This window comes from Anolis sagrei, chromosome 1 (genome assembly GCF_037176765.1).
Source record: "Anolis sagrei isolate rAnoSag1 chromosome 1, rAnoSag1.mat, whole genome shotgun sequence".
NCBI lineage: Eukaryota > Metazoa > Chordata > Lepidosauria > Squamata > Dactyloidae > Anolis > Anolis sagrei.
The window spans coordinates 39002110-39024142 of NC_090021.1; positions in this window are offsets into that span (position 1 = coordinate 39002110).

Here is a 22033-nt window from a genome sequence, read left to right on the forward strand (position 1 = left end):
GGATGCCTGACAGATTTGGGTGAAACATCAGGAGAGAATGCTTCTGGAACATGTCCATACAGCTCAGAAAATTCACAGCAACCCAGTGATTCCTGCCATGAAAGCCTTTGACAACACAAAATTCTTTTCTTTGTGATAAAGAAAGCACAAGACTTCTTTTTCCTGGAAGAGTGTAATGGAGTTTTCCTCACCTTGTTATTTCCTGAAAAAAAATGCTGGTGTCAGTTGTTGAAGTTGGATTTTCTTTTCATGGGTAAATATATGAGAGTGGCCACTTTTGTCCCTGTAACCTCTGCATCTGGCCACACAGTGTGAGGCAAGATACAAGTCAAAAGTTTTGAAATTAATTGAATGTTATGACAAGTGGTGAAGCAGGTTTTCTTTATTTAACCCCAAGAAAAGTCCCGATCTCTCACCTTCTTAATTTGGCAAATGGTGTGGAATCACACTACTGCAGCATATTATCATGGCAGCATGCCCCTCTTTGGCTCAGCTTTCGCTGTTTTTAAGTTTTGTTTATATAGTATCATGATCTCTGTGTAAAAATGCCTTACTAACGTGTCCCCACTTGCTACAACTCCTTCCCGCCATGAAAGTCTAGAAATTCAGTACAGTTTTGTAGCAGATGCCTTATACGTACTTATCGGCACTGATGTGTGGCCTGCATCTGTACATAACTTTACATAAAAGTCTACTTGCTTCATAGCTTAAAAAAAAAACAATGTAGGAATGGGCATAAAGATATGAATTCCAAGTTTTAAAGATTTTATTCCTAATTGCATAACGGATTATTTCAATTTTTTTCCAGAACATTGGAAAAAATTGACTTTTTTCTAGATCTTCACACCCTCATTTGTGAGAATAGATTGATTCTGTAGGAAAGCTGTCTGAATACACAGATTTTTTTCTCCTGGAGGATTAATATTAACAGATATTGTTTACATTCCCATATTTAATTTCTCATCTATTCCTTAGCAAACAGTTCTCCAATCATGAATGCCAGTGCGGAAAATATTCTGTCTCAGATATTGAACATGTAATAGCAGTAAGACAGGGAATATGGCACTCAGAAGTTATTATGATGTCAAAACTTGAGCAGGCTCATATGAGAAGTGACTGTTATTATTTTTAAAATTGGAAGACAGGCTGCTGACATTCAAAAAACAAGAGTTCAGTTTTATAATCAGCTTTATTTTCGCAGTATGTGCTTCTAAACAGACAAAATAGACTATAGAATCATAGAGTTGGAAGAGACCATCCAGTTCAGCCCCTTGACATGCAGGAACATGCAATCAAAACACTCCCAACAGATGGCTATTCAGCCTCTGTTTAAAGGTTTTTGTGTGGTGCACCATCATATAAGCATTTCAGAAACATCATCCATCTCCACTCATAGTGTTTAATGCAGCAATGGATTATGAACTCCAAAGTGTCTCATGAACAAATTGTTTTTGTAGTGTACCCAACCTATCTATCTGTGTTTCCAATTTATGTCTAACTATTGGGTCAAAACCTAGAATCCAGACTCAAGGTCTGAGCTAAAATATATTTGAAAAGGGAACGTTAAGATGGAACCCACAATTGTGCTGCCCCTGAGTGACCTCTTGGCAAAGTAGGGCCTTTGACCTGCCATGGCTTCCCAGAACCACCTGCTCAAATTTGGTATTCTTCTAAATTTAGCTATGGTGATTACTGTTATTGGGCTTATCCATATGGTAACAGTAGGTGACTACTGTGGCAGGTGATGTAGAGGATTAAGAAGATGATCCTGATTCTAGTATGCAGAAAAAAACATTGATTGCAAAGGTCTTTTCCTCTTGACTGTGAGTGGATGTCATTTAAAAAAACAGAAGCTAGTCTGTCTTGTATGGAAAGCTTTGGATTTTCTTGAAAGCATGAAAACTGGTTCAGTTAAGACCCAATCTTCTTTAGTAGGGTTTGAAAGTGAAAGTGTATCTCTTTCTCTCTGAGATTATCTTTAGAAAAATAAAGCAGAGTCACTTAACTATAAAACATAATTGCTAATGTTAACAACCACATGGAAAATATAAATACATACATTACATAGGTCCTGGTTATCCAGAGGACGGTTTCATGGAAAAGGTCAGCCTGCAGAACTGGCATTTACTACCACCTTGATGGAGGAATGAAAGGGGGGAGGAGGAAGAGAGGTTTTTTTGTGTGGTTACAGACACACTAGGAAGGTTTTCTGGTCACATGATGTGGTTGACTAGATACAATGCAATTAAGCAGAGTTTTCAAAACTGTGTGTTGCAACACTGTCTCGCAGTCAGTGTGTAGACTTGCTCTTAAAAACTTGTTTAATAGATGGAAATGTTTGGAATCATGTGCCACTTCAAATATTGCTGGCCTGCAACTTTCAGCGTTCCTAACATGGCAATGCTGAATACAGATACTGAAACTTGATGTTCAAAAACATCTGAAGAGCTACATAACTCTCATCTCTGATATATTTTGAGGGTATCCTCAAAATATTTATTGTTTATTGTTACTAGGCCAGCTAGTTGTATTCCGTGGCTCATCTTTCTCCATATCTATATACATAAAAATGTAATGTTCATTTGTGGGATTACCATAACTCAAAAACCACTGGATGAATTGACACAAAATTTGGACACAATACACCTCTCAGGCCAACAAGTGACCATCACTCATAAAAACACTGAAAAACACAGCAGAAGGGACTGAAAATAAAAAAAACCAAAGACACTACAGCGCATGTGCAAAATCACATACACACATATGCAAACACACATATATACACATATACACAAATATAAGCACGCACAAAGCACATGTACATAGACTGGGCCACAGCAACGCATGGCAGGGGACAGCTAGTACAATATAAGAGTAAATATTACTGTGATGATACCTCATATTTAGGAAACACTTTCCTGCCTTTGTGAAGCATGCATACAAGACTTCATGCAAAGCACAAAATAATGCAAAACTGTCTTCTAGGAAATGGCATTTAATAATTAAAACTCTACCATGCATAGACTGCAACATATCCTGTCAAGACTAACCTTTGGCAGCCAAAGCAATGTACCAGAGGCATATCATAATTTGGGAGAGGACTTGGAAAATGCTAGAGTGGAGTTATTTAATTTGCATTTGGCAGAGACAGAAGAACTTATCCAGGTATGAGTTGGATGAAAATGAAGAATGTTTGGGGCACTTACTGTTTTTAGGAACTTCATACACAATTATTTAGTAATCTGTTTTAGGAATCAAATTCCAAAATGTTGTGTTTACGTTTTCATAAATAAACAGTGATCACAAAGATACTGCAAGCCTCGGACAGTCTATAATTCAAAGGAAATCTACTGAACACAATTCATTTTTAGAGACATATGCTTAAGGAACATATTTTGATAGGCTGTGCCAGTAGTTTTTAGAATGATAGAACAAGAAATGCAGGCCTAAGTCTTCCTCTCTTGTTCTGAAGGTTGAATAAGGTAAATGCATGAAGATGGTTAGCATACTAGCCCTGCCCTCTCTGTCATTTTCATCACCCACCATATATATAGGGCAGCTACAAGATGACAAGCTCTGTTATGATTCAGTCTCTCCACATAATAGGAAATTCTAAAATACTAGCATTTCCAGTTGCATAGATAGCTTCCATTTTCCTCTTCAGAAGATCGTCATAAGTGGGCAGTGACCTAAATAATGACCTGGGAGTTTTTATTAGGTATGTATGATATAAAATTAGAAAAAATACAGACAAACTTCTATTCTTGTGTCTGACGGCAGCAAGAATGTGCTACACAAAAAGATGGAAACAAGAAGAAATACCAGAGGAGGATGAATGGTTGACGAAGATATTAGAAATTGGAAACATGGATAGACTCACATACCTCATGTCAAAGAATAAAGAAATGAAAATAACAGAAATAGATTGGAAACAAGTTACTGACTATCTAAGACAAAAGAAGAATGTGATCTTGATCTAAATCTGATAAAAGTGAATGGAACACAAAAGGAAAGGGAAAAGTAAAGTAAAAAGAAAAGCAAAGAAGGGAAATGTAAAGAAGACCTATAGAAGATACCAGGGAGCAAAAAATCTTTCATCTTTTACTTTTCACTTTTTTCCCTTTTCTCTCTCTCTCTTCTTTTCTTTTTCTCTTTTTATTTTATGTCTTTCATGTGGTTTTTTTGTGGGTTTTTATTTTTATTATTTTTTATTGAATCTTATATGATGGAAATTCTTAATAAAGATTAAATTAAAAAATAATGACCTGGGAGAAGTCTAGCATTTCCATTCTCTCTCTCTCTCTCTCTTTTTTTTTTTTTTGTCGTGTCAGGAGCGACCTGAGAAACTGCAAGTCGCTTCTGGTGTGAGAGAACTGGCCGTCTGCAAGGACGTTGCCATCTGCAAGGACTTTTTTCCCTTCTTATATGTTTACATTATTGAGACTTGACTGTTACTGAATAGGGATAAACTATGAATATTATTCATAGTGCAAGCATAGGTTAATGCATTCAATATCCTCCTTTTAGAAGGACTTTGAGCTAGATCATTTCTCAGACTACTATTTCCAAAGGCTATGCAAGCTGTTAACTATAGGTATTACAGTCAAATATATCTGGAGATAAGAGTACGTTGTTCAGAAAAGCTGGGAAAACTTTCTGTCATAACTAGAAGATAGCTTCCATACATTGTGAGGGTGTTGGGATCTTGTTGTCCTTTATTTCATACGATATAATTTCTTCTATCAGCCTAAGAATACACTCTCTTAAATCTTTCCACCTCAGTCTTAATAAATTGTATTTCTGTTAGGTACCTTGTTATTATTTTGCTTTTTTCGTGTCAGGAGCGATTTGAGAAACTGCAAGTTGCTTCTGTGTGAGAGAATTGGCTGTCTGCAAGGACATTGCCTAGGGGATGCCCAGATGCTTTACCATCCTGTGGGAGGCTTCTCTCATGTCCCAGCATGAGAAGCTGGAGCTGACAGATGGGAGCTCACACCGCTCCCTGGATTCTAACCACCAACCTTTTGGTCAGGAGTCCTGCTGGCACAAGGGTTTAACCCATTACACCACAGGAGGTTCCTTATTATTTTGCTAAAGAACATATTGCCTATAAGAAGAAGCAACGTTTCTTCAGTCCCCTTTTTCAAAGGAATATTTTAAGAATCTGTTTGTGTCACAGAGAGTACATTTGTACTGTAAAATTTACAGTTTGACACCATTTTAGCTGCCATGGCTCAGTATTATAGAATCATGGGAGTTACAGTTTTATAAGGTCTTTACCCTTCTCTCCCAAAGAGTCTGAGTACCTCACCGAAAAAAACCCAAAACCTGGGATCCCACAAAATTTAATCATGACATTAATTCTACAGAGTAAATGCATGCAGAGTGTGCAAAGCTTAACACGGTTTACTGTTTGTATACCATTAGCCATAATGAATCCCAACAAGCATAACCAGAACTGTAAATTCTTCAGTCCAAGGTAACTGAGGAGCATATATGAAGTGGGTTGATGATCACATTTTGGGTCTTCTAATTATTTTTGAACTAGGTTTAATGTGGATGGCATGACATTTTTGTATCATTATGAGAAGGATGTCAATTTAATTTAAAGCAAGCTGGAAGGAGAAATAAAATGCTCAGGGAAGAGATTATTTGAAAAAAATAGAAGTCAAATGTAATTTGAGGGAAGAAAGATGTTGCCTGAAATCATATACTGCAGAAGTGAAATTGTTCAAGGCTACAAAAAAAGATTACATAGGTAGAAAAATTAGCTTTGATACTTCATACTCTACTTATATGGAAAGTTAAAACTATCCACTTCACTCTAGTGAGTGCAGTAACAGGTTTCCAGAGGTGGATCTGCTGCACCAGATGTGCAAAGTGCAGTTAGGTATAGGAAAGCGGTAATAGAGTTGTCCAAGAATCCAGCCTCCGGTGCCTGGTTAATGAAAGGAAAAGGATTTTCTTTTCCTTTCATTAAACCAGCAAATATATTTGGTCACCAAAACTAAAAAGAGGAAATGGGCAAAGATTTTTCTTGATTGAAAGCTCAATAATAATCAGAATATGTGAATGTGATAGCTGAAAAATGATTGAGCTGATTCATTCAGATAATAATATAATAATTAACAGCCAATTCATTTCCCCCTGCCTTGTACTGGAGAGACATCTCACGGTTATTAATACTGTTTTTTTACTGATTTAATGAATGTTTTACTGATTGTTTTAATTGTTATTATATTGCTGTGTTATATGTAATGGCATCAAATTGCTGCCAAATGTAAGCCGTCCCGAGTCCCCCTTCAGGGGTTGAGAAGGAACAGGATAGAAATACCATAAATAAATAAAGAATAAATGTTCCACTGGTCCATGTCACGAGTCAGCACAGAACATACCATGCCCTTTCCAAGAAGGACGATCTTCATGCTTTATGAAGCAATGGCAGAAAATTCACAAAAAACCTTTCAAAACATTCTCTTCCTTCAGGTTTCCCTATTACGTATATCTCTGCAAACTAGAAATAAAGAGCTAGCAAAGGCTCCATGTGAATAATGATTTGGCTTTAATTGCCATTCCAATAAAGACTTATAGTTCCTCAGTTCTTTCTTCTCTTCCCTCCCTTGCTATCTCTCTCTTCTTATTCTCTTTTTCTATCTTCTATTATTTTCCTACCAATCCCTAAGTCAACATGTGATTCTGTCTCCCTGGTGACACTAGTTTTTTAAATCATAATGGGTTTTATCCTTTCTCTTTGCCTGCCCTTCGGCTCTTGGGTAATGATTATCCAGGTAAGTGGTTGCAAAAAACTCTGATCCAAAACATATTTGAAAAGTTATCTTTACTTGTCTTAATTTGCATTCAAGGTAATAGTGGCAGTTTTGAACTGGTCACCTTCCTTTGCAACATTTTAAAATCAAAAGTCATGTTGCAAAAACAACTCATGAAGTCATAATCAGAAGACTTATAACTTAGGACAAGGGTCCTCAAACTTGTTAAGCCAAGGGCTGATTCATGGTCCTTCAGACCGTTGGGGATGGGGGGTGTACTATAGTTTGAAAAAAAAGCTGAACTATGCACACTCCACATATCTTATCTGTAATGCAAAATAAATGAAAGAACAATATAATATTTTAAATTAATAACAATTTTAGCCAGTATTTCAATGGGAAGCGTGGGCCGGCTTTTGGCTGATGAGACAGTTAAGTTAATTAGGATTGCTGTTGGGTTGCTGTAAGTTTTCTGGGGTGTATGGCCATGTTCCAGAAACATTCCCTCCTGAAACATAGCCATACAGCCCGGAAAACTCATAGCAACCCAGTGATTCCAGACATGAAAGCCTTCGACAATACAAGATTGTTGTTGTTGTTGGTTTTTTTCGTGTCAGGAGCGACTTGAGGATCTGCAAATTGTTTCTGGTGAGAGAGAATTGGCCATCTGCAAGGACGTTACCCAGGGGATACCCAGATGTTTTTGATGTTTTACCATCAAAAACATTGGAGGTTTCTCCAATGTCCCCGCATGGGGAGCTGGAGCTGACAGAGGGAGCTCATTCGTGCTCTCCCCAGATTCAAACCTCCAACTTTTTCGGTCTACAGTTCTGCCAACACAATGGTTTCACCCACTGTGTTGTTGTTGTATGCCTTCAAGTCATTTCAGACAGGGTGACCCTAAGTCTAAAGGTTAGGGTGTGAGCCAGGTAAATGGCCTTGGATGGCTGCATCTGACCTGCAGGCCTTAATTTGAGGATCCCTGACTTAGGCAAATATTCCTAGTAATTCTTTAGAACAGGGTATTCATAATACGTATGATTTTCTGAAGCTATTTTTTAGTTTCAGGTGGAGCTTTAGTTACAAGATCCTGCTTCTACCTGGACACTGAGAAAGGTGCTATTTTCCACCATTAAGTTAACCTTTGTCTGAAACATTGTTAGATCTTCATTATTTCCCATAATGCTTCAATTCTCTTGTGACATCCACATGGAAGAACTGGTAATGTCTATATGGTCACATGTGTTTTTATTCACACTTACAGAGAAATGACACATGTGGTAAACCACAAAGTAATTATGATACTTACTTCCCTTCAGTTGTAAGAAAACTCATAGAGAAGGAAAATGGATAGACCCCCAGGGCTAATTAGCAAATTGTGTTTTCTGTGATATTGGTCTGTGCTGAGGTTAATTTCCCTGGTGTTTCACTGGGACTTATTTACCACAATTGCTTCCAAGAATTATATTCAAGCTTTGTGAGCTATATCTCATCAAAGAACTATAATTCTTGGCAGCCAGACTATTCCGGTACTATGTTTAGCCTTGATTTTGTGTCTCAGGTCGGATCCAGAAGAATCTGCGTTAAAATAACCCCTGCGGAGGTTGGGGTGCAGTAGTCTAAACCTGATCAGGTGGTGGTCAGTCTATGGCAACGGAGTGATGGTCAACTCCTCAACACCGCCACCTTCCTCCCATCCCTGACAGAAAACCAAGTCCCGCACTGTGAGTAGGGCCAGATACCTGTTGGGACAATCCCATGGTCGCCCTGGCAGACATGAAGTCCTGAGCCGCTCCTGATAGGGTAGCCTTGGCATGGACGTTGAAATCCCCCAGCACAATAAGCCGCTGGGACTGCAATGCCAAGCTTGAGACCACCCACGCTAGCTCAGGTAAGGAGACTGTAGTGCAGCGGGGTGGACGGTACACTAGCAGAATCCCTTTTTCTGTTCCGGTCACCTACCCTCAGGTGGACACATTCAAAATTGGTTGACTGCGGGATGGGGCCCCTGGTCAGGGAGATGGAATCCCTATAGACCACTGCAACCCTGCCTCCCCAGAATGAATATACAGTGTAGAGTTTTCAATAAACACTTGTCATGGCTTGTTGGTTCTTGCTGAAAAAATAATTGTCATCTCTGGCAATTGCCCGAGACAATCCAGTTTAACACCATAACAAATCAGGTTATTCAGCAACAAGCTTTGTCATTGTTTCTGCTTATTACTTACTTGGAACTAATTATAGGGGTTTTGTTTTGTTTTTGTTTTGTGATAAGATATGTGGTCTTTTTTTTTAAAATGAATGCATGATAGAAAAGTAGTTCAAAATAAGCTCAAAATAAGTCCTAAAATGCAGTTTTAATTTCACATTGTGTGTCACTTTCCCCAATTGTCTGTTGTTCAGCAGCTGCCTCTAATTCCTTTCTCTGGCTACAGAAGAGACTATGTTAAATGGTGAAAATTATGTTGCCCTCAAGACATTGTGGGACTACTCTGAATTTTATCACTGTTTCTCCTAAAGCTACTCCAGGTTGATCAGGAGATTTGCAGATACTGGGTACTAGTTTACACAGGAAGCTGGCAGTGAACATGAGAAGACATATATATGGGAAATAACTGTCCGGAGTTACAGGCAGAAGTCTTTCCCATCACGTGCAATTTGCTTCTTTTAAGTAGAGACACTGAGGATTAAAAACTGGAACTTTTCACATGCAAAACATGTACTCGGCTACTCAGTAATGGTCTCTCCAGAAGGTCACTTGATAACTGATGACTTGTGCAAAAAGAACTACCACGGATTTAACATCACAGACATAAACTTCATTACTTTCATTTGTCAACATACCTGAGTCGCCTTCGGGCTGATATGGGTGGGATTGAAATAATGTAAATAAATAAATAAATAAATATCCTACCCTATATCCTATGATCTTAGATGCCATATTATGTTGACACCTAAAATAATTATTAAAATTATAAATATCCTGATCTACCCATACTTTCAAAGATTGGGACTCAAAATTACTTAAAACTATTTTTAAAAATGTAGCTAAAATTCATAACATTCAAAATTTAAAAAGAAATTAAATAATCAAAAATTAAAATCAGATTAAAATATACACCAAATTGAATCAATGAAAATAATCTAAACTTTCTAACAGTATGCTTAACAAGTAAAACAAAAATGGTTCTTAACTAGTTGAAGCAATTGGAGGCTAAACACACCCACACAGGTGGGTTGGTATGAAATCAGATCCAAAAGCTGTGTTCCTAATTGTAGTGAGAACAACCTCAGTGTTTGTGCTGGTCAAGACTCTGAGAGAAAGGTATTCTTCAACTGGGCCCCACTGTCCCTCTATTGTCTTGACTTATGGGATTGAGAAGAGTGACCTCAAACCTTGGGCAGGAGTATAGTGTGAGAAATGCTTCTTCTAATATTGAGATCCTAAACTGCTGAAAGCTTTGAATAATCAGCACTTTTGTTATCAAACACCACTACCCCCACCCCTAATTTAAAAGGATTTATAGTAAGGATTTATAGTTTTCCAAAGGCAACAAACCAGAATGAGATATAGCAGCATTTTTTTTTTTGCATAAAACTCCCAGGCCCATCACCAGACCTCTCTCTCTCCTCTATAAACTATATTTTATTCCACTTGCATTCCTATAAATCAAGGAAGCAGTGAAGCTGAAAGCCAAAAAAAAAACAAAAACAATAGGAGCTCTGATTAAAATTTTCCATACCCAGGGCAATCAGTTGTTTGAACCTCCTCTAAAAATCTTCAGTACCGAAGTGTTGGTACAGATGCTATGTGGTGCAGAAATCTGGGGCCTAGATACTAACATTTGAAAAACCTTGGAAATATTGCAGAACAAGTTCCTCCAAAAACTTTATTCTCTCCCAACTGGAACTTGTGCAGCACTTCTGCATACTGAATCTGGATGGCCATCAGTCAAAACATAAGTAGATTGTGCCCAATTAAGTACTTTAAACAAATTGGCACCCTACCAAGTAAACATCTTCCAGCATTGTGTTACTTGGCCACGGTGGTCCACGCTTGTTACATCCCGAACAGATTACTGCACCGCGCTCTATGTGGGGTTGCCTCTGAAGACTGTTCGGAAGCTTCAACTAGTCCAATGGACAGCAGCTAGATTGCTCACTGGAGCAGCATACAGGGAGCATACCAACCCCCGTTATATCAGCTCCATTGGCTGCCAGTTTGCTACTGAGCACAATTAAAAGTGCTGTCTTTAGCCTATAAAGCCCTCAACAGTTTCACCCCAGTGTACTTGTCCAAATGTGTCTTCCTCTATGACCCACCTCAGAGGTTAACATAATCAGGGGAGGCCCTGCTCTTAATCCCGCCAACTTTGCAAGTGCAATTGTCGAGGACGAGAAACAGGGCCTTCTCAGTTGTGGCCCACAGTCAGTGGAACTCACTCCCTAATGAAATCAGGTCAGCCCCCTCTCTTCTATCCTTTAGGAAGAAACTTAAATCTTGCTTATGGGACCAGGCATTCAAGAAGCAGATACAGCAATAATAATTGGAAATTACTTATGTGATTGACAATGGACAGACCTCAAATTATGACTCTGGATTTGGATCTGTCTTATTTTAAACAGATGTTTTAATTCTGTTGTTTTAACTAATGTTTAGATGTGATTTTATTATTACTGTTGTTGATGTCTAATGGGTGCCGGTTGTGAGCTGCCCTGAGTCCCCCCTCAGGGATGAGAAGGATGGGATATAAATGTCTGAAAAAAAGAAAGAAAGAAAGAAAGAAAGGAAGGAAGGAAGGAAGGAAATAAGTAACCATCAACACTGGAAAATAAGTCTAGAAAATCTCCTAAACAGCTGCAACCTCTCCAAGTTGAATTCTGCCTTGGACATAGCTAAGAGGAAATTAAGGGACTGCCTACGTTGGAAGGATTCAAGAAGGGCTCTGCAATTTATCAGGAACACAAAATTCTCTCCATGGTTCCTCTTGTTGAAAACCAAACATTTTTGAGTCAGATATCTGATTAAACTTAAGCCATCTTCCTTAAGATTTGCCTTCACTGAACTGCGATTCCAAGTAATGCCCACTGTAGTGTTAGATGGTTGTTACCATAATGTGCTATTGGAAAACACACTTTGCATCTGCAGCCACTCTCAGGTGGAAGACATTGTGCGCTACATGTTAAACTGCCCTATGTATAATGATTTGAAAGAAAGATATTTGAAACCCCTACTGACAAAAGAAAATGGCAACTCTCTTGTAGAAATGGTTCGGTTTTTGCTGAGTGACTCAAATGATTATGTAGCATATAAAGTGATCCTCTTTCCTTTGTCTGCAAAAAAGATCAGAAAGAGAGTGCTAGATAAAATTGCCATCAACTGCCACGGAGACTCAAAGGGCCAATTTTACCCTTAACCATAATACTGTATATCTGCAACTATCAATGATTCACATTGTTTTTGCTCTTTGTGTGAGCATGAATATGCACTTTCTTTGTTATCTTTTGTTTTTTGTTTGCTTTGAGGGTACTATTCTGTGCACCCTGTACTTTTTTGTGATGGTTTTGAGCTTGTACAGTAAACTATTTGAAATATATTTATTTATATTTCACCATTCTCCCAATATAGGGACTCAAGGCACTTGACAATAAACATGACACAATATAAATTAAAAATAGAGCCAGTGCATTAAAATACTACCCTAATTGTGTCGCGGGATATAAAATTAGTCTAGCTTCTGCATTTTGTATTAACTGCAGTTTCTGAGTCATCTTCAAGGGGAACCCCATGTAGAGTGCATAGTATACCATTTCTTGGCAACTTAAATACAAAAGTTTTTACCTGAATAAATTCACAATTTCACAACCAGTTTTTTTCCAGGGGGGAGGGGGAGTGGGATACTACTACTACAAGTAATAATCAAGCAGTGAAAAAAGATACTGTGAAAATAAACTGGATGTTACACCTGTCTGTGAGAATCAATTCTTGATGACTGGCATATATAAGTATTTTGTAAGATATTGAAGTCCTTTCTGTGATGTTTGAGTTATGATGATCCATTCATGGATGCAAGCATCTGAGTGGTTATCATGCCATTAAAGAACAAACATATGGGAAAGTTTTCTTTTTCTAGAGTTAGGGTCCATTGAAATCAATGAGGACTTCAGATAAGACCTAAATGTCAGTCACACTCATATATGACAATCTAGACTCAAAAACGTAATTTTCACCTAGCTGCAAATGTTTCACATTTGTTCAGTGTACCTCGCAGGGTTGGTAACCAAGAAGATATGATATCCATTGGACTCTTCCAGTAAGTGAACAACTATTTGGTAGAATAAATGATGGTCTGGAATGACAAGCTTGCAGGACATGCACATCAGATTTGTGTATCTGCTATGCAGAGATGATCTTATTTCTAGCCCTGCCCATTTATTTCCGGCACATGAATCAACAATATGGTCCAATGTAATTAGCTCACAAATCTATATCTTTGTGGCCAGGAACATTGTGTACAATGTTTTAAATTAATGGATGGAAACATTTGATAGAGAAGTGAGGTATTCCCTAGGTCAGGGAGGGAAATAGTTTCGCCAAAAGAAGGAAATTATGTGTAACTTTAAGGCCTGGTAGTCAAATACGGTCCAGAAGAAAGTTGTCTAGTAGCATCTGTATTATTTGTAAAAGGCAGAATTAGATTAATGGTGGAGATACTGTCCAGGAAATGGTTAGAATTAGGAACTAGGAGCTTCACCTCAGGGTTGCTGTACCAGCAGAACTGAAGAAGCACCTGAAGATTTATTGAGGTCAGCTTATAAAAGGTAAAGGTTTTCACATGACATTAAGTCGAGTCATGTCTGACTCTGGGGTGTGGTGCTCATCTCCATTTCTAAGCTGAAGAGTCGGCGTTGTCCGCACACACCTCCAAGGTCATATGGCCGGCATGACTGCATGGAGCGCCGTTACCTTCCCACCGGAGCAGTACCTATTGATCTACTCACATTTGCATGTTTTTGAACTGCTAGGTTGACAGAAGCTGGGGCTGACAGCAGAAGCTCACACCGCTCCCCAGATTTAAACCTGCGACCTTTCGATCAACAAACTCATGGGAGGCTGGCCTCAATAAATTTTCAGTTGCTGGCTGAGGTCTACTGGTACAGTAACCCTAAGGTTAAGCCCCTTGTATTCGTGTATAAGTTTTTGAGCCAAAATTATACCTTTTAATGTGATCTTCGGATAAGTCGTGGGTCATTCCACATATAGGTGAAACTAGCAGCATTGCAATGCCACGCCATCGCAATCTATCCATAGAGCAAACTGGATTTTTTTCAAGCAGTCCTGCCTTGATAGAGGCAAGCAGATTGTATGTGTAATATTTTATTTTATTCCAGTCTGAGATATACCCATGGATATGGCCAATAAAACTCCAACAGTGTTTAACCATTAACTTTTAAAATGACTGTTCACAGCCTTTTCCCAGATGTTCCCTTTTGTAAGAGCATGCTGTCTTTTGTTAAAGCATTTACCGGAGATAATTACTCCGTAATTATAAGCCTGTTGTATTTTAAATTTAGGAGCTAGCCAGAGTCAAAACAGATGGTACAATAAAAAGTAGCTGCCTCCAAAAATGGCAACCATGTGTTTCTTACAATGCATATTGTAATATCTAATTTGGACATTGGATGGGTTTGGATACATATGATACATGGTATAAAAGTGTTGTGTGTCTATTTGTGCCTTCATAGAATTGTCTTAGGCAATACGCAAAGGTGGTTTTGCCAGTTCCTTCCTCTGAAAGATATCCAATAGCACCTGGAACTCATTGGCAGCCTCCCATCCAAAGACTCTTTTCTTGCTCTTCTTGGAGAAGAGCAAACCACAGACACCTATTACAATGCAGTCTGAGCCCTGCCACATGCACAATGGCAACGCCAGAGGCACTCCAAGTGGCCAGCTACTGGTCAAAAGACATATAATGTAATGCCAAGTTTTTAAACTTTGTGTTTTTTAAATACATTACAACTGTACTCTGGGTTTGCTTCTGATATGATAAATAAATATATCCAAAGACTACTTTTTGCAATATTGTTTAATGTGGTCATACAAACGCAGTTACTTGACCTTAAAGCATGATATACTGCCACTTTGTCTCTGTTCACCTTTGCAACAGTGATGATCTAAAACATAGTCCTTTCATATGCAGAATTTTTGGGGGGTTTTGGTTGGCTAATGAGATTTTACACTAGAGAAAGACATTTATGTCATATTAAACTAGAACTTGATACCCTCCAAGCAATGTTAACTGACCTGCTTTGCTGAGCCAGTGCAGACATTTCCCCTTAGCCTGTTAACACCTGGAGGAACTTACTGCTGTTTTCTTAGAAAGGGCTGTGAGTTTCACACTGAGTAATAGAGAATGATGGTTTGAATCTTCAAAGGTTTCTGGGTGTTCTTAAATGGAGAATTAAAACTGATTTCTCTTTGTTACTTTTGTTGTTCCCAGAGCCAAGGATGTGTTTATGTGTGGCCTGATTAACCTAATTGAGTAGTTTTGAGATTACTTCTCCATCTCATCTCAAAACGACATGCAGATCAAATCACTCTAAATATACACTCTCTCATTTTCCAGTATTCTGTTAATATAAACCCACCTTTAATATATATGCTGAGCATTCCTTATTTGGAATTCAAAATTCCAAATACTCAAAAATCTAAAACTGTACACATTGATGGCTGACTAGTGCCATCTTTGCTTTCTGATGGTCCATTACACACAAACTTTGTTTCATGCACCAAATTATTTTAAAAATTGCTAAAATTATTTTCAGATTATGTATGAAACAATTAGTGCTTAGACTTGGGTCCCATTGCTAAGATATCTCATTATGTACATATATGCAAAAAAACAAAACAAAAAACTGTGGCATGAAGTCCAGTTCTATCCATTAGGACATTTATTTCTAGTGTTTACAGGAAGTCCAAAAGTACAATTGACATCTACCTACTATCTGTCACTAGAGTCAGTGCCATTCATAAAAGAAAGGTATACATTACTGAGTGCTGAATTGAGAAATGTGTTTTATGTATCAATGTGTTCTGTTACATTGCTTTGAGCATGCTATCTGCTTCTATAAATAACTCTCCAGGTTAACAAAGCACTATATTGGTTTATTGGCTCAAAAATGATTTTATGGAATTATTCGTTTTACAACGCAAGAAAAATGTAACACGACAATTTCCTTGCAGGTGGCATTTACTGCTCTTGAGGAACAATTTTAGTTATCTAATATACCTTTAGTGTCTAATGTTACCTTTAGATTTTAGCTCCTTACCTTCAGTCAGGGAGTCCAGAACTGTTTTAGGGTGGGGGCTTAATATTCTTCAGGTATGACATTATTAATTTTAATTAATAGATTGATTTTAATTAAGTAATCAATACATGCAATTTTCTTTTATAAAACGTGAAAAAAGAGTACAATGCACTGAAACAATCCTCTTGCTTCTCCAACTGAAGGTGGTGATAATTTGAAGACCATGAAAGCAATAGTAAAATTACACTCACATAATACTGTACACATCCTGCGTGGGCTCAACTATGTGGGGGAGTTGGTGGATCAATTTTGGCAGATCATTTGGGAGAAGGCTTAGGAATAGCCGCCAATTAGTTTTGGGAGTGGTTGGTGCACTTCCCTCCAGAATCCGCACCTTTAGCTTCCTCTTTTTTGCATCTGGCTGATGGCTTGGCTCCAATAATGAGTTAACTGGTGTGCAGGCCAATGTAGCAAAGGGAATGGCTTTGTTCCCCTGCAGCTTTTAGTGCTGGTTAGGAATATCCTGTGGCTCCTTTCACACTGAGCCTCCAGTGCAGTGTTATTACAGCTGACCTCATAAATGGATTGGAGCGTCCAAATCTTTGCATTCTCCTACTGTTGAAAAACAAATCGCTCAGAAGAAAAGCCATTAAAATGCCATTAGAAGCAGCAGGCAATAGGCCTTAAGATCTGTAAATTTGCTCGATGAGAGATAAGTGAAAAAGAATATCATTATACCTTATTTATTTGTTTTCTATTTGTACAAATTAACAAATCAAGTGTCTCCTACATAATTAGGAGCAATTCCATTTTTAGCATATGAACACACTATTCTGTTTATTGCTTCTGGAAGTATCCTTGCACCAGGAGGATACAGATAAGAGATTTACATAATTGCAAAAATTGTAAGAGTTTTATACTGTAGGTTGCTATGTAGCCTATTTTGCATGACAGTAGATACTGTGCAGAACACGCATGTTCATGTCCAGCAAAGGATCACCGCCTTGTCGGGGCGCTGGAGCTTGAGCACCTCAATGATGTCATGAGCGAAACCGTGAAGGGACACCCAAGACGGGACGGTTGTGGCAGAGAGGTCAGACCAAGCGTGATCCCTGGGGAAGGCAATGGCAAACCACTCCAGTATCCTTGCCAAGAAAACTAAATGGACCAGTACAACCAGAGATATGTCGGTATGCCATTGGAAGATGGGACTCCCAGGTCGGAAGATGGCCAAAATGCTACTGGGGAGGAGCAGAGGATAAGTTCAACTAGCCCCAGATGTGATGACGCAGCTAGCTCAAAGCCGAAAGGAAGGCTAGCGGCCGACGGTACTGGAGGTGAACGATGAATCCGATGCTCTAAGGATCAACACACCATAGGAACCTGGAATGTAAGATCTATGAGCCAGGGCAAATTGGATGTTGTTATTGGTGAGATGTCAAGACTAAAGATAGACATTCTGGGGGTCAGCGAACTGAAATGGACTGGAATGGGCCACTTCACATCAGATGACCACCAGATCTACTACTGCGGACAAGAGGAACATAGAAGAAATGGAGTAGCCTTCATAATTAATAAGAAATTCGCTAAAGCGGTGCTTGGATACAACCCAAAAAATGACAGAATGATCTCAATTCGAGTGCAAGGAAAGCCTTTCAACATTACAGTGATCCAAATATATGCCCCAACCACAGCTGCTGAAGAAGCAGAAGTAGATCAGTTCTATGAGGATCTGCAGGAACTACTGGATAATACACCAAAAAGAGACATTATTTTCATTACAGGAGACTGGAATGCCAAGGTGGGAAGTCAAATGACAACAGGGATCACAGGCAAGCATGGTCTGGGAGAACAAAATGAAGCGGGACGCAGGCTGATAGAATTTTGCCAGGAAAACTCGCTGTGTATAACGAATACTCTCTTCCAACAACCTAAAAGACGGCTTTACACATGGACCTCTCCAGACGGTCAACACCGAAATCAGATTGACTATATCCTTTGCAGCCAAAGGTGGCGGACATCCATCCAGTCAGTGAAAACAAGACCTGGGGCTGACTGTAGCTCAGACCACGAACTTCTTATTGCCCAATTTAGAATAAAACTAAAGAGATCAGGGAAAATACACAGACCAGTTAGATATGATCTCACTAACATTCCTAGCGAATATACAGTGGAAGTGAAGAACAGATTTGAAGGACTAGATTTAGTAAACAGAGTCCCAGAAGAACTATGGACAGAAGTCCGAGACATTGTTCAGGAGGCAGCAACAAAGTACGTCCCAAAGAAAAAGAAAACCAAGAAGGCAAAATGGTTGTCTGCTGAGACACTGGAAGTAGCCCAAGAAAGGAGGAAAGCAAAAGGAAACAGGGATAAGGGGAGATATGCCCAGTTAAATGCGCAATTCCAGAGGTTAGCCAGAAGAGATAAGGAACTATTTTTAAATAAGCAATGCATGGAAGTGGAAGAAGACAACAGAATAGGAAGGACAAGAGACCTCTTCCAGAAAATTAGAAACATTGGAGGTAAATTTCAGGCAAAAATTGGTATGATAAGAAACAAAGATGGCAGGGACCTAACAGAAGCTGAAGAGATCAAGAGAAGGTGGCGAGACTATACAGAAGATCTGTATAGGAAGGATAATAATATTGAGGATAGTTTTGACGGTGTAGTGAATGAATTAGAACCAGACATCCTGAGGAGTGAGGTTGAATGGGCCTTAAGAAGCATTGCTAACAACAAGGCAGCAGGAGACGACGGGATCCCAGCTGAACTGTTTAAAATCTTAAAAGATGATGCTGTCAAGGTGATGCATGCCATTTGCCAGCAAATATGGAAAACACAAGAATGGCCATCAGACTGGAAAAAATCAACTTATATCCCCATACCAAAAAAGGGAAATGCGAAAGACTGCTCAAACTTCCGTACAGTGGCCCTTATTTCTCATGCCAGTAAGGTAATGCTCAAGATCCTGCAAGGAAGACTCCAGCAATACATGGAGCGAGAGTTGCCAGATGTTCAAGCTGGGTTTAGAAAAGGCAGAGGAACGAGAGACCAAATTGCCAATATCCGCTGGATAATGGAGAAAGGCAGGGAGTTTCAGAAAAACATCTACTTCTGCTTCATTGACTATTCTAAAGCCTTTGACTGTGTGGATCATAATAAATTGTGGCAAGTTCTTGGTGGGATGGGCATACCAAGCCACCTTGTCTCTCTCCTGAGGAATCTGTACAAGGACCAAGTAGCAACAGTCAGAACTGACCACGGAACAACAGACTGGTTCAAGATTGGGAAAGGCGTACGGCAAGGCTGCATCCTCTCACCCAACCTTTTTAACTTGTATGCAGAACACATCATGCGATGTGCGGGGCTGGATGAATGCAAAGCTGGGGTGAAAATTGCTGGAAGAAACATTAACAACCTCAGATATGCAGATGACACCACTCTGATGGCCGAAAGCGAGGAGGAGCTGAGGAGCCTTCTAATCAAGGTGAAAGAAGAAAGCGCAAAAGCCGGGTTGCAGCTAAACGTCAAAAAAACCAAGATTATGGCAACAAGAATGATTGACAACTGGAAAATAGAGGGAGAAACCGTGGAGGCCGTGACAGACTTTGTATTTCTAGGTGCAAAGATTGCTGCAGATGCAGACTGTGGCCAGGAAATCAGAAGACGCTTACTTCTTGGGAGGAGAGCAATGTCCAATCTCGATAAAATAGTAAAGAGTAGAGACATCAGACTGGCAACCAAGATCCGCCTAGTCAAAGCCATGGTATTCCCTGTAGTAACCTACGGATGTGAGAGCTGGACCTTAGGGAAGGCTGAGCGAAGGAAGATCGATGCTTTTGAGCTGTGGTGTTGGAGGAAAGTTCTGAGAGTGCCTTGGACTGCGAGAAGATCCAACCAGTCCATCCTCCAGGAAATAAAGCCTGACTGCTCACTGGAGGGAAAGATACTAGAGACAAAGTTGAAGTACTTTGGCCACATCATGAGGAGACAGGAAAGCCTAGAGAAGACAATTATGCTGGGGAAAGTGGAAGGCAAAAGGAAGAGGGGCCGACCAAGGGCAAGATGGATGGATGGCATCCTTGACGTGACTGGACTGACCTTGAGGGCGCTGGGGGTGGTAACGGCCGACAGGGAGCTCTGGCGTGGGCTGGTCCATGAGGTCACGAAGAGTCGGAGACGACTGAACGAATGAACAACAACAAACAGAATGTAAGATGTTTATTTTGAAGAGAAATACGGTTCATCAGCTTATCTTTCAGAAGTACCATAGAAAACAATATTTTCTTGAATAATAAATTGATCTTTCATTTCAGTTTTTTTTTTTTTGTTTTTACTACTGGTCAAATACTGTAATATTATCTTTTTTGCTGTCACACTCTATAGCTATTAAATGCTGTTGCTATGGATTTGTACATGTACCTCAAAAACAATAAAATAAAAGGGACACTGGAGACAATCATGTAATGTGCTGGAGCACACACTGAATACTAATGGAAGAGATTTAGTACTTCAGATTCTGAGTTGAGTAACTAAAAATTCTGCAGGAAAAGTGAAAGGAATAAACCCAAGCTTCATCTTATTTATACTATAAAATGTGCTTGTTCAAATTAAGAGGGGCATTCTTTTGAGGTTGAAAACTATGGCTTGAGTAAAGTACTTTAATCAATATGATTGCATCAAGTTTTAAGTCTTATTCAGAAAACACAAGAGGGTTTTGATTTTAAAATTAATATAATTTAAATAAATTATATTAAAATAAATTTAAATAATCCCTAGAAAGCTAATCGTTTATCTGAATGCAGATGAATACTTTCCCACAAATACAGAATATGGAAACCAAAAGGAGCTATGTCTCTGTAAAAGGACCTCATGGATTCTGCTGCTTTAAATTAGTTCAACTATGTAGCATTTATCATAAATTTGTGTTGTAATTACCCCATTCCAAGAAAAAAATCAGAAGCTGTAAAATATATAATTGAAATATAAGGTTAACCTGAAAGCTGAGATGAGGAAAAGGGGATAGTTTAATCCAGTGGTTCTCAACCTGGGGTCCCCAGATGTTTTTAGCCTTCAACTCCCAGAAATCCTAACAGCTGGTAAACTGGCTGGGATTTCTGGGAGTTGTAGGCCAAACCACCTGGGGACCCCAGGTACAGAACCACTGGTTTAATCAGACAGCTTGATTAAACAAATCCATGTTGTTCTAAGCAATTGATAAACCAGAATGGAAATGTATGTAGTTGAGTCTTGAAATCATAGAATCATAGAGTTGGAAGAGACCTTGTGGGCCATCCAGTCCAACCCCCAGCCAAGAAGCAGGAAAACTGCATTTAAAGTACCCCCGACAGATGGTCATCCAACCTCTGTTTAAAAGCCTCCAAAGAAGGAGCCTCCACCACATTCTAGGGCAAAAACCTCCACTGCTGAACAGCTTTCACTGTTAGGAAGTTCTTCCTAATGTTCAGGTGAAATCTCCTTTTCTGTAGTTTGAAGCCATTGTTCCACATCCTAGTCTCCAGGGCAGCAGAAAACAAGCCTGCTCCCTCCTCCTTATGTCTTCTCCTCACATACTTATACATGGCTATCATGTCTCCTCTCAGCCTTCTCTTCTTCAGGCTAAACATGCCTAGCTCTTGTAGCCGCTTTTCATAGGGCTTGTTCTCCAGACCCTTGATCATTTTAGTCACCCTCCTCTGGACACATTCCAGCTTATCAACATCTCCCTTCAATTGCGGTGCCCAGAATTCTGAGCTTCACTCAGAGCCAGGAGCAAACAAAGTTACCGTAGACCCAAACTTTGCTACTTGAGGAAAATAGTTTCTCTGAGTGTCCTGGTCTGACTTTAAGGTCAGAACAATCCAGCTGCTCAGAGGCCTCTGAGCTGTATTTGAGTGAAGCCATGGTTTTGTCTGCAAAGAGCTCATGGAAAGAGAGTAGACAGTGAGCCAGTT